Source organism: Diabrotica virgifera, chromosome 2 (assembly GCF_917563875.1).
Source record: "Diabrotica virgifera virgifera chromosome 2, PGI_DIABVI_V3a".
Classification (NCBI taxonomy): Eukaryota; Metazoa; Arthropoda; class Insecta; order Coleoptera; family Chrysomelidae; genus Diabrotica; species Diabrotica virgifera.
The window spans coordinates 100,239,497-100,248,065 of NC_065444.1; positions in this window are offsets into that span (position 1 = coordinate 100,239,497).

Genomic DNA, 8,569 nt, shown 5'->3' on the forward strand with positions numbered 1-8,569 from the left:
AGATGCAGTTAAAGTAAGACATTCTACATAGAGGTAAGAGGTAAGAAGAAGCCGAATTTATACTCAGCCGTTACCGCTGGTCCTGCCACTGCCGGAAATATTGCCCGAAATACAATATCAACGCGAGTGAAGTGTTCATCAAAGTCATCACAACTTATTTACCGAACGACTCTTAGGGATGGTAGGTATGTGAAACAGCATCGTCTTGCTTCACTGGCGACAAGTGAGCGAGAATGGCTGAATGTGAACACGGACTCGCGTTCGCGCTGCCTGTCCTTTGACTTCCGTCCTGAAAAACCGACTTTTCAGGGAGCGCCGTGCAATGGCAGCGACATGAGCAGTATAAGCGCGAGTTACCTATTTACACACTCATTTTGCCCACTTCCCTGCTTAATTCCCTGTCCAACTGGATTGAATGTAAATCCGGAGAGGCTCGTATATGAGGACACCCAACTACATGAGAGATAAAAATGGGGGAATGCTCACCTCCGAAAACAAAACAATAGCAAAATGGGCTGAATATTTTGAAGAGGTCGGAGTATCCAAAAATTTCACTGTAGAAAACGTTAAAACCAATGAAAATAATGGAAACAACGGAAAACATGAATACCAAACAGTCGAATTAGAAATACCCCCACTAAGTCTAGAAGAAATTAGACATGAAAATTAAAAAGGCTTAAAAACTATAAGTCCTTAGTCTGGGCAATATTGATGCCGAGTTGATTAAAAAAAGGCGGTCATGAAATCATAAGTAAAATTCATAAATTAATAAAAATGGCCTGGCAAGAAGAAATAATGCTGAAATAATTGTGTGGTAGTATTATTGTACCAACACACAAGAAAGGGAAAAAGGAATCATGTGTGATTACTACCATACGCCGAAGAAATAGTTGGCGCTAAAGACAAATTGATCTAAAGTGATAAATTAATTTAAAAACATTAATTGAACTAATTGATTATCCAATACACAATCAAAGCAGAAGTTAATATTTTTTGCTATTGTTTGAAAATTTTTCCCATACAATTAAACAAATACAAACTACTTTCTTCTTCAGTAGCTTTCTGTACAGCACACATATCCATAACTTTTTCTATCTTATCCTCATCGTTCAATATATATTTTAAATGCACTCTAAATTTATCCTTGTTAAATGTGCCATCGGGATTCATAATTTCAAGCGATTTGTATATGCAGGTAATGTCATTGGCAAAAGACACATCCAATGCTGGCCCAAGGAGTTTATCCACAACTTCCTTACTTAGATTACAATTTTTAATGGCCTGGTCCCATTGTTGTATTAGTTCTGCTTCTGTTTCACCGTTAAACTGTAAAAATAAAACAGCCAATAATATGTTTTATCGCCAACCGTCACTAAAGCCATTCATTATTGTACTCATTTGCCGTCATTTGCGGCAGTAAAGTAACATTTTATTGTACTGAAAGAAAAATTTTACTTTACCTGCGCGAATAATCAAATTAACCGAGATTAAATATAAGTGGTCGATGGCAGTAATCGAATAGCGAGTATTTCAGTGAACTTAAAATTTATTTACTTTAATTATTAAGAATATTGTACACAATTTGCGATCTTATCAATGAAATCTATGTCAAAAAGTAAATTTCTGTAGTATTTTTTAATTATATTTATACATATAAAATAAAAAAATATGAAAAAAAAGTTTTTAGGAAACGCTTTTCTTTAGTTCCGGGTGACTAAAATTATAAATATTAAAAAATCAACTAAAAAGCAAAAAATAAAAAAAATTGAAAAAATCCAACACATTCGTCAAAGAAAAGCGTGGGGCGTCTTCATCGAATAAACGGTTTTCGCCCCACGCTTTTCTTTAACGAATGTGTTGGATTTTTTCAATTTTTTTAATTTTTTGCTTTTTAGTTGATTTTTTAATATTTATAATTTTAGTCACCCGGAACTAAAGAAAAGCGTTTCCTAAAAACTTTTTTTTCATATTTTTTTATTTTTTACTTTTTAGTCTTACACTTTTCAAACATTAAAATATACCGTCATGTTTATTAAAATATGTATATAAAACATATCATATACAAACATAAAAAGTCGTCGGAACCGGCAAAAAATTTGAAACTTCATTGTTTATTTGTGAAGCATAACGTAAACAATTAACGTAAAAAGTGAAATTAGGTATAGTTCATATCATTAGCTACAATCCGTAAAAATTTCAAATTTCTAGATTGTAAAAAACAAGAGAATTTAAGCATTTTCCATTAAAATCGTTTTTTTAAACAATTATTAAACATAAACAAATTTTTTTTATTGACTATTCGTGTATTGTTCCCGCGAATGCATATGTCTGCAAATTTTCATTCATTTGCATTGATGAAAAGGCAGGCAAATTGACCTCTAAAGATTTGACGCAAACTATTGAACTAAAGAAAAGCGTTTTAAAAAAGAAGAATGTGTGTAACTTATTAAATTTAAATTAAAATACATTTTACTGCTGTCATAAACCAGACAAAAATGTTTATATCACAAATAATCATTGCCTTTCGCTTAAATTGAATGTTAAAACTTGCAAGAGGCAGGTGGCTGGCGGGAGCTGGCTTGAATATTTAATTTAATCGAAAAGCAATGTTTATTTCTGTAATACACATTTTTTATGTTTACGGGCCACAGTAAAATGTATTCTGAGTTAAATAAATTACATACATTCTTCTTTTTGTCAAATAATTTAATTAAAAAATTATTTTTGGACACCCTGTACAAATAATTATATAAATTTTTACACTACTGAATAAAGAATTGAATTGTCTTTCAAATGAGCTATCGCATGTCCCCTATTCTCATTTAAAAAAAATCATCGATTACGTCATCGCGCCCAGATGGATGACGTCACTAGTACGATGACATATATGCCAAAATATCGTAATTTCAAAATAAAAATCGACCTCTTTCGAGATTTTTCCTTAAATTCGCCTTTTTTACGAAATAACGAATTTATTCCTTTCATTTGCATCGTACTGTATAAACAAACATATGAGTGTTCAAAATTTAAAACTTTATTGTTTATTTATGACGCATAACGTAAAAAATTAACGTAAAAAGTGAAATTATGTATAGGTTATATCATTAGCTACAATCCGTAAAAGTTTCAAGTTTCTACATTGTAAAAAACAAGAGAATTTAGGCATTTTTCCATTAAAATCGTTTTTTTTTTATTTAAATAATTAATAAACATAAACAAAAATTTTTTGTTGTCTATTCGTGTATTGTTCCCGCGAATGCATATGTCTGCAAATTTTCATTCATTTGAATGGAAGAAAAGGTAGTCAAATTAACATTCAAAGATTTGACGCAATCTATTGAACTAAATAAAAGCGTTTAAAAATCATCGATTACGTCATCGCGCCCAGAAGGATGACGTCACTGGTATGACATATATGCCAAAATATCGTAATTTAAAAATAAAATCGACCTCTTTCGGGATTTTTCCTTAACCCTGGATTGCTACACTTATTTTCTAAACTGAATTTGCTACATCGAGATACAGTGGTACCCCAAATAAAATCGACCTAAAATATTTATATATGTATGTTTTAAGAACTTATGACAAAAACAATCTTAAGATAACATGCTAAGAATTTATTTTGTATACAAAAATATTTTATTATATTATTATTCACAAGTTTATTTTCATATTTTCTACACCCACTACTGCAAATTGGTGTAACTTACAAACAAGGTTGGGGTACAAGTGTACCCCAGGTAGCATGCCAGGGTTCAAGTCGCCTTTTTACGAAATAACGAATTTATTCCTTTCACTTGCATCGTACTGTATAAACAAATATATGAGTGTTCAAAATTAAAACTTTATTGTTTATTTATGACGCATAACGTAAACAATTAACGTAAAAAGTGAAATTATGTATAGGTTATATCATTAGCTACCATCCGTAAAACTTTCAAGTTTCTACATTGTAAAAAACAAGAGAATTTAGGCCTTTTTCCATTAAAATCGTTTTTTTTATTTAAACAATTAATAAACATAAACAAAAATTTTTTGTTGTCTATTCGTGTATTGTCATTGCGAATGCATATGTTTGCAAATTTTCATTCATTTGCATGGAAGAAAAGGTAGTCAAATTAACATCCAAAAATTTGACGCAATCTATTGAACTAAATAAAAGCGTTTAATAAATTAAAACTTTACCGATTTAGTAATTATTCAATATTGATAACTATCGATTAAAAATTGAAAGCGGCCATGTTGCAAACGTTATCTGTCATCACTGTCATGAAATTATTATGACGTGTAAAATATAAAAAGATTTTAAATTGTAAATTGTAAGTAAGTGTTAAAACCAATATCAAATTGTTGGCGATAAAATGTTGTATGCACCATTTCAGTAAAGACTCTTTATCGAACTCGTCTGTTATTCGCGTCGCTCTGCTCATAATATCAGACTCGTTCAATAAAGAGTAACTTTACTGACTTGGTACATAAATAACAATTATGCTATTTATTGCAGTCGGGTATCGTCTTTCTGTTGGTGTACCGTGATCGCTTGGATCTTGATTGTTATTAGGCGGCAGCCTATAGGGCTTTTCATCGATTGTCATTTGTTTCGAGCTTCTGTCATGTGTCACATAATATTAAGATATCTACGTCATACGTCTTTGGTTTGTATTATTGTATATACAAATACCGTATGTCGTAGATATATTAATATTATGTGACACATGACAGAAGCTCGAAACAAATGACTGTGAATGAAAAGCCCTATTGGCTGTGAGTTTCGACGGTAGCGCTATCTCGCGGTTTGAAACTTATACTTTTCTGATAAAATTTATGTATGTGAAATATACAAAACGAGAAAAATAGATACTTATCTAGAAAGACACAAATTATGAACTGAAATGGTATTGTAACCTGATTACTAAACGAATACACAGAATTAATAGTAAAATTAATTATGTTTTTTTATTTTATTCATTATAATTTTAATATTTAATATATAAGTTCTTGCGACTGGATGACTGCTTACGCAAGAGACCATTGAGAAAAAGAATAAGTTTATATGAATTATTTAACATTTTAAAGGTTACCTCTGTTTATTTTTGTGTGCTTACTGCTTTGCTTATTAAAATTTGTAATTTGTATGAATTATAATTTGTTTGAATTCTATCAAAATGGATATTAAACATTATACTGGATTCAAGTCTTATTTCCCAGCATGATATCCAATTTCAATCAGCAACACCAAAAAAGGAAAGAATTTAGTTGATGCAGGACATGTACGCAATGTTTCCGAATATAATAACTGCATCCAGTACTGTTATATTCAATATTTTTACATGAATCAATACAACAGCTGCAATATCTTGTTTTCTTTTTTGAAAAATCCATATTATCCGCCATTTCAGCATGCCCCGCTCACTCTAATAAAAAACATGTAATCGTATTTATTTTCCTTCCATTTAGTCAGAGGCGCTGATGTCGGCCTTGTGATTGGTGGAACATGACTTTGACAAATCCTGCGCTATCTGTGAATCTGTAATCTGTGTTCGTGTTCGTTCGTTGTCGTTCACTTATTTTATATGGTCGGTTATGTGATGTGTTTGTGTTGGTTTGTGTCACCATAAAAAGCTGATATTCAGTCGTGTTTTTTGATATTTTTGTTATTTCATAATCGAGTACCTTTTTAAAGGTAAGTTTTTCTGATTGTAGGTACTATTTATCCAACATTTTTAAAATACACATTTTATTTCACGTTTTGTTGTTAGGTCTAATGGCTCCGTTCAGCTGTTTTGTGCAGACGGTGGAAAAATTCGACAAGTAAACATTTATTTAATCCAAATAATATTTCTATGTAAAATGTCACATTATTGTTTAAATAAATAAGTAAGAAACAAAAGTTGTTTGTGTTTTACCTTTATTGTCCACTTGAATAAATAAAATATTAAATATTGGAAGTACCGTATGGAGGCTATGATGTACCTAGCATGGAGGCTAGATTATGCCACTCTTCCTATCCAATCAACAGCAAGAATGTTTAAAATTTCACACCTATCATGTAGAAGCTACAGACCACTTATGTGGAGGCCAGATTTGTAGTATCCTTCCAATTAAACAGGTGCTGAAATACGTGACATATTTTTTGAAGGGTAAGATCGCATTCTACCAAATCACACAACACTTTTTTCTATGCATTTCAGTTTATGAAGTTTATCAAATGCACAAACCAAAACTGCCAACTGCCACTAACACAGCGTTGCCACATTTTGTTTAGAAAATCTACTGTAAGTTTAGCTTACTAAAATCTACTTATCAAAAATTAAAATATACTATAAAACTTGTATTATTATATTTGTATATAATTTAGGACTTTTTATAATAAAAATAACAGCTGACTAACTAGAAATTTTTTTTATTTAGCTAATGCCTCGACAACTAATGGGCATTGGCATGGTGATGGTACAGTGGATTTTACCAATCAGGTAGCTAATGTTATGTGTAGTGTGTGTGTGTTAAGTAAGTGTCTTGTTACTTTGCAAAGTCGAAGTCATTGTCTTTGCAGAGACGCTATTTGTATCCGAACGTCTGCGGTCCCTCCGGTGGGTACCGATCCCACAAGGATAGAAACTATTTTCATTTATTAATTTATAATAAACGAAAAATTCTCTACCTTGGTGAGATTCGAACTCACGACCATTCGGACCTTTCGATCCAAAGGTATGCGCTCTTACCACTGAGCCACAGAGGGAGTTTAACTAGAAATTAATATGACTGTAAACAAAAACCAAACTTTTTTATATCTTAACTGAGGAACAAAATGACCAACTATAATTAATTTTTATCAGTTTCATATTTAATATTTGTATATAATATTTTGTCATCCACTGATTTTAACATCTGCATGTCTGGATCACATTCTTCAAACAATTATTTCGCATTTTACATTAGAAACACGCAAACACAACATTTGTTGTTTTGCAAAGTTACATTTATTATAATTAGGCCCGGTCTTTTCACCTCCGAATAAATATGTATTAGGAAGTTTATCCAACAGATTACATGTAAATCTGTCAAATAAACCTCCGAATAACTTTTATTCGGAGGTGAAAAGACTGGGCCTTAGATATTTTAGTTTTCCATCGTTAGCTTCTAACAGGCTCACCGAATGCCAGAACTCTTCAATAACACCTGAAATAGGTACTGATTGCACTGCTACTTGAGATCTCCAAGTTTGTTACACCAGAATGCAGTTTCATTTCTGTTTAATATTCATCATCTTTGTCCTGAATCTTATTTTCGGTAATGACATTGGGAAATTGTAACAAAATGTCTAAAAATTAATTTAGAAATGGGGTAAATACTATTAAAAAGCAAATTTTATTTTAGTCATAAGAAAATGTTGAAATATACCAAAAATCTACTAAAAAATATTGCCTACTAGAATTTTTTAAAAAATATCAAAAATCTACCAAAAAAGTAGAAATCTACTAAATGTGGCAACGCTGCACTAACAGCGCTGGAGAAAACCGTCAAATCCCCTCTCCTCTCCCCATGACGCGCCATTTAAATTTATCAGATAAATGCACAAAACTGCCACTAACAGCGCTGGCGAAAGCTGTCAAATCCCCTCTACCCATCGGCTCATGGCCAATATATATTTCCCTTATTTTCTGACAAACCTTAATCTTTTCTTGCCGTAGCTATTTATAGTTCGAAACTAACTGACACCCTCTACAACATGGGGCTTATATCCTAATTTCGGACAAAATTGACATTGATCGTTTTTTGTAGTGACCCTTCAATTAGTATCTTTGAATAGGTATTTTCTGTACCTTTCAAACGAGGTATCACTTGCCATAAAGTGCCATTTAAAATTATCGGTCACAGTGGCGCTGTAACGTCATCGTGACTATTGCGTCACCTGTTACGACTAGTTGAGAAGCTTACGTCCGTTTATTTCCTCTCTCCAAATTTCTCTGTATAGCACTGTATATGTAAATGTGTACAACTCCTCTCCTCCGTGTTTTAAGCACTCTGCGAGTATTCGCTGTGTGCAAGTACTTAGAGTAGATACGAGAAACGGTCGTGCACGTATTCGCGGTGTGCAAGTACTTGGAGGGGATACGAGAAACGATCGTGCACGTATTCGCGGTGTGCAAGTACTTGGAGGGGATACGAGAAACGATCGTGCGCAAATAACGGAGAAATCTTACAACTTTCTTAAAATATATTTCTTAAATAATTCATATTGTTAATTAAAATTGTCAAATTGACGTATATTTCATACCTACTGTCATTGAAGAAAATGGAATCTCGCAAATGATATGTTATAAATCGTAAAAATTATATGTTGCTCCACAATATTGATATGATATACAATTATTAAAGTGAATTTAGTTAATTGTATTTTACTTGCAATACCGCATTTTAATAATTAATTTTATTTACTAGATACAATGTTTACCTTTAATAACATAACCTCAATCTTACTTTTTCTTCTTATTCTTTTTTGGGCTATGGCCTTGACAGTTATCCAGTAACCAGGACTAATATAATTGGCCAATATAATTAAAAGTTC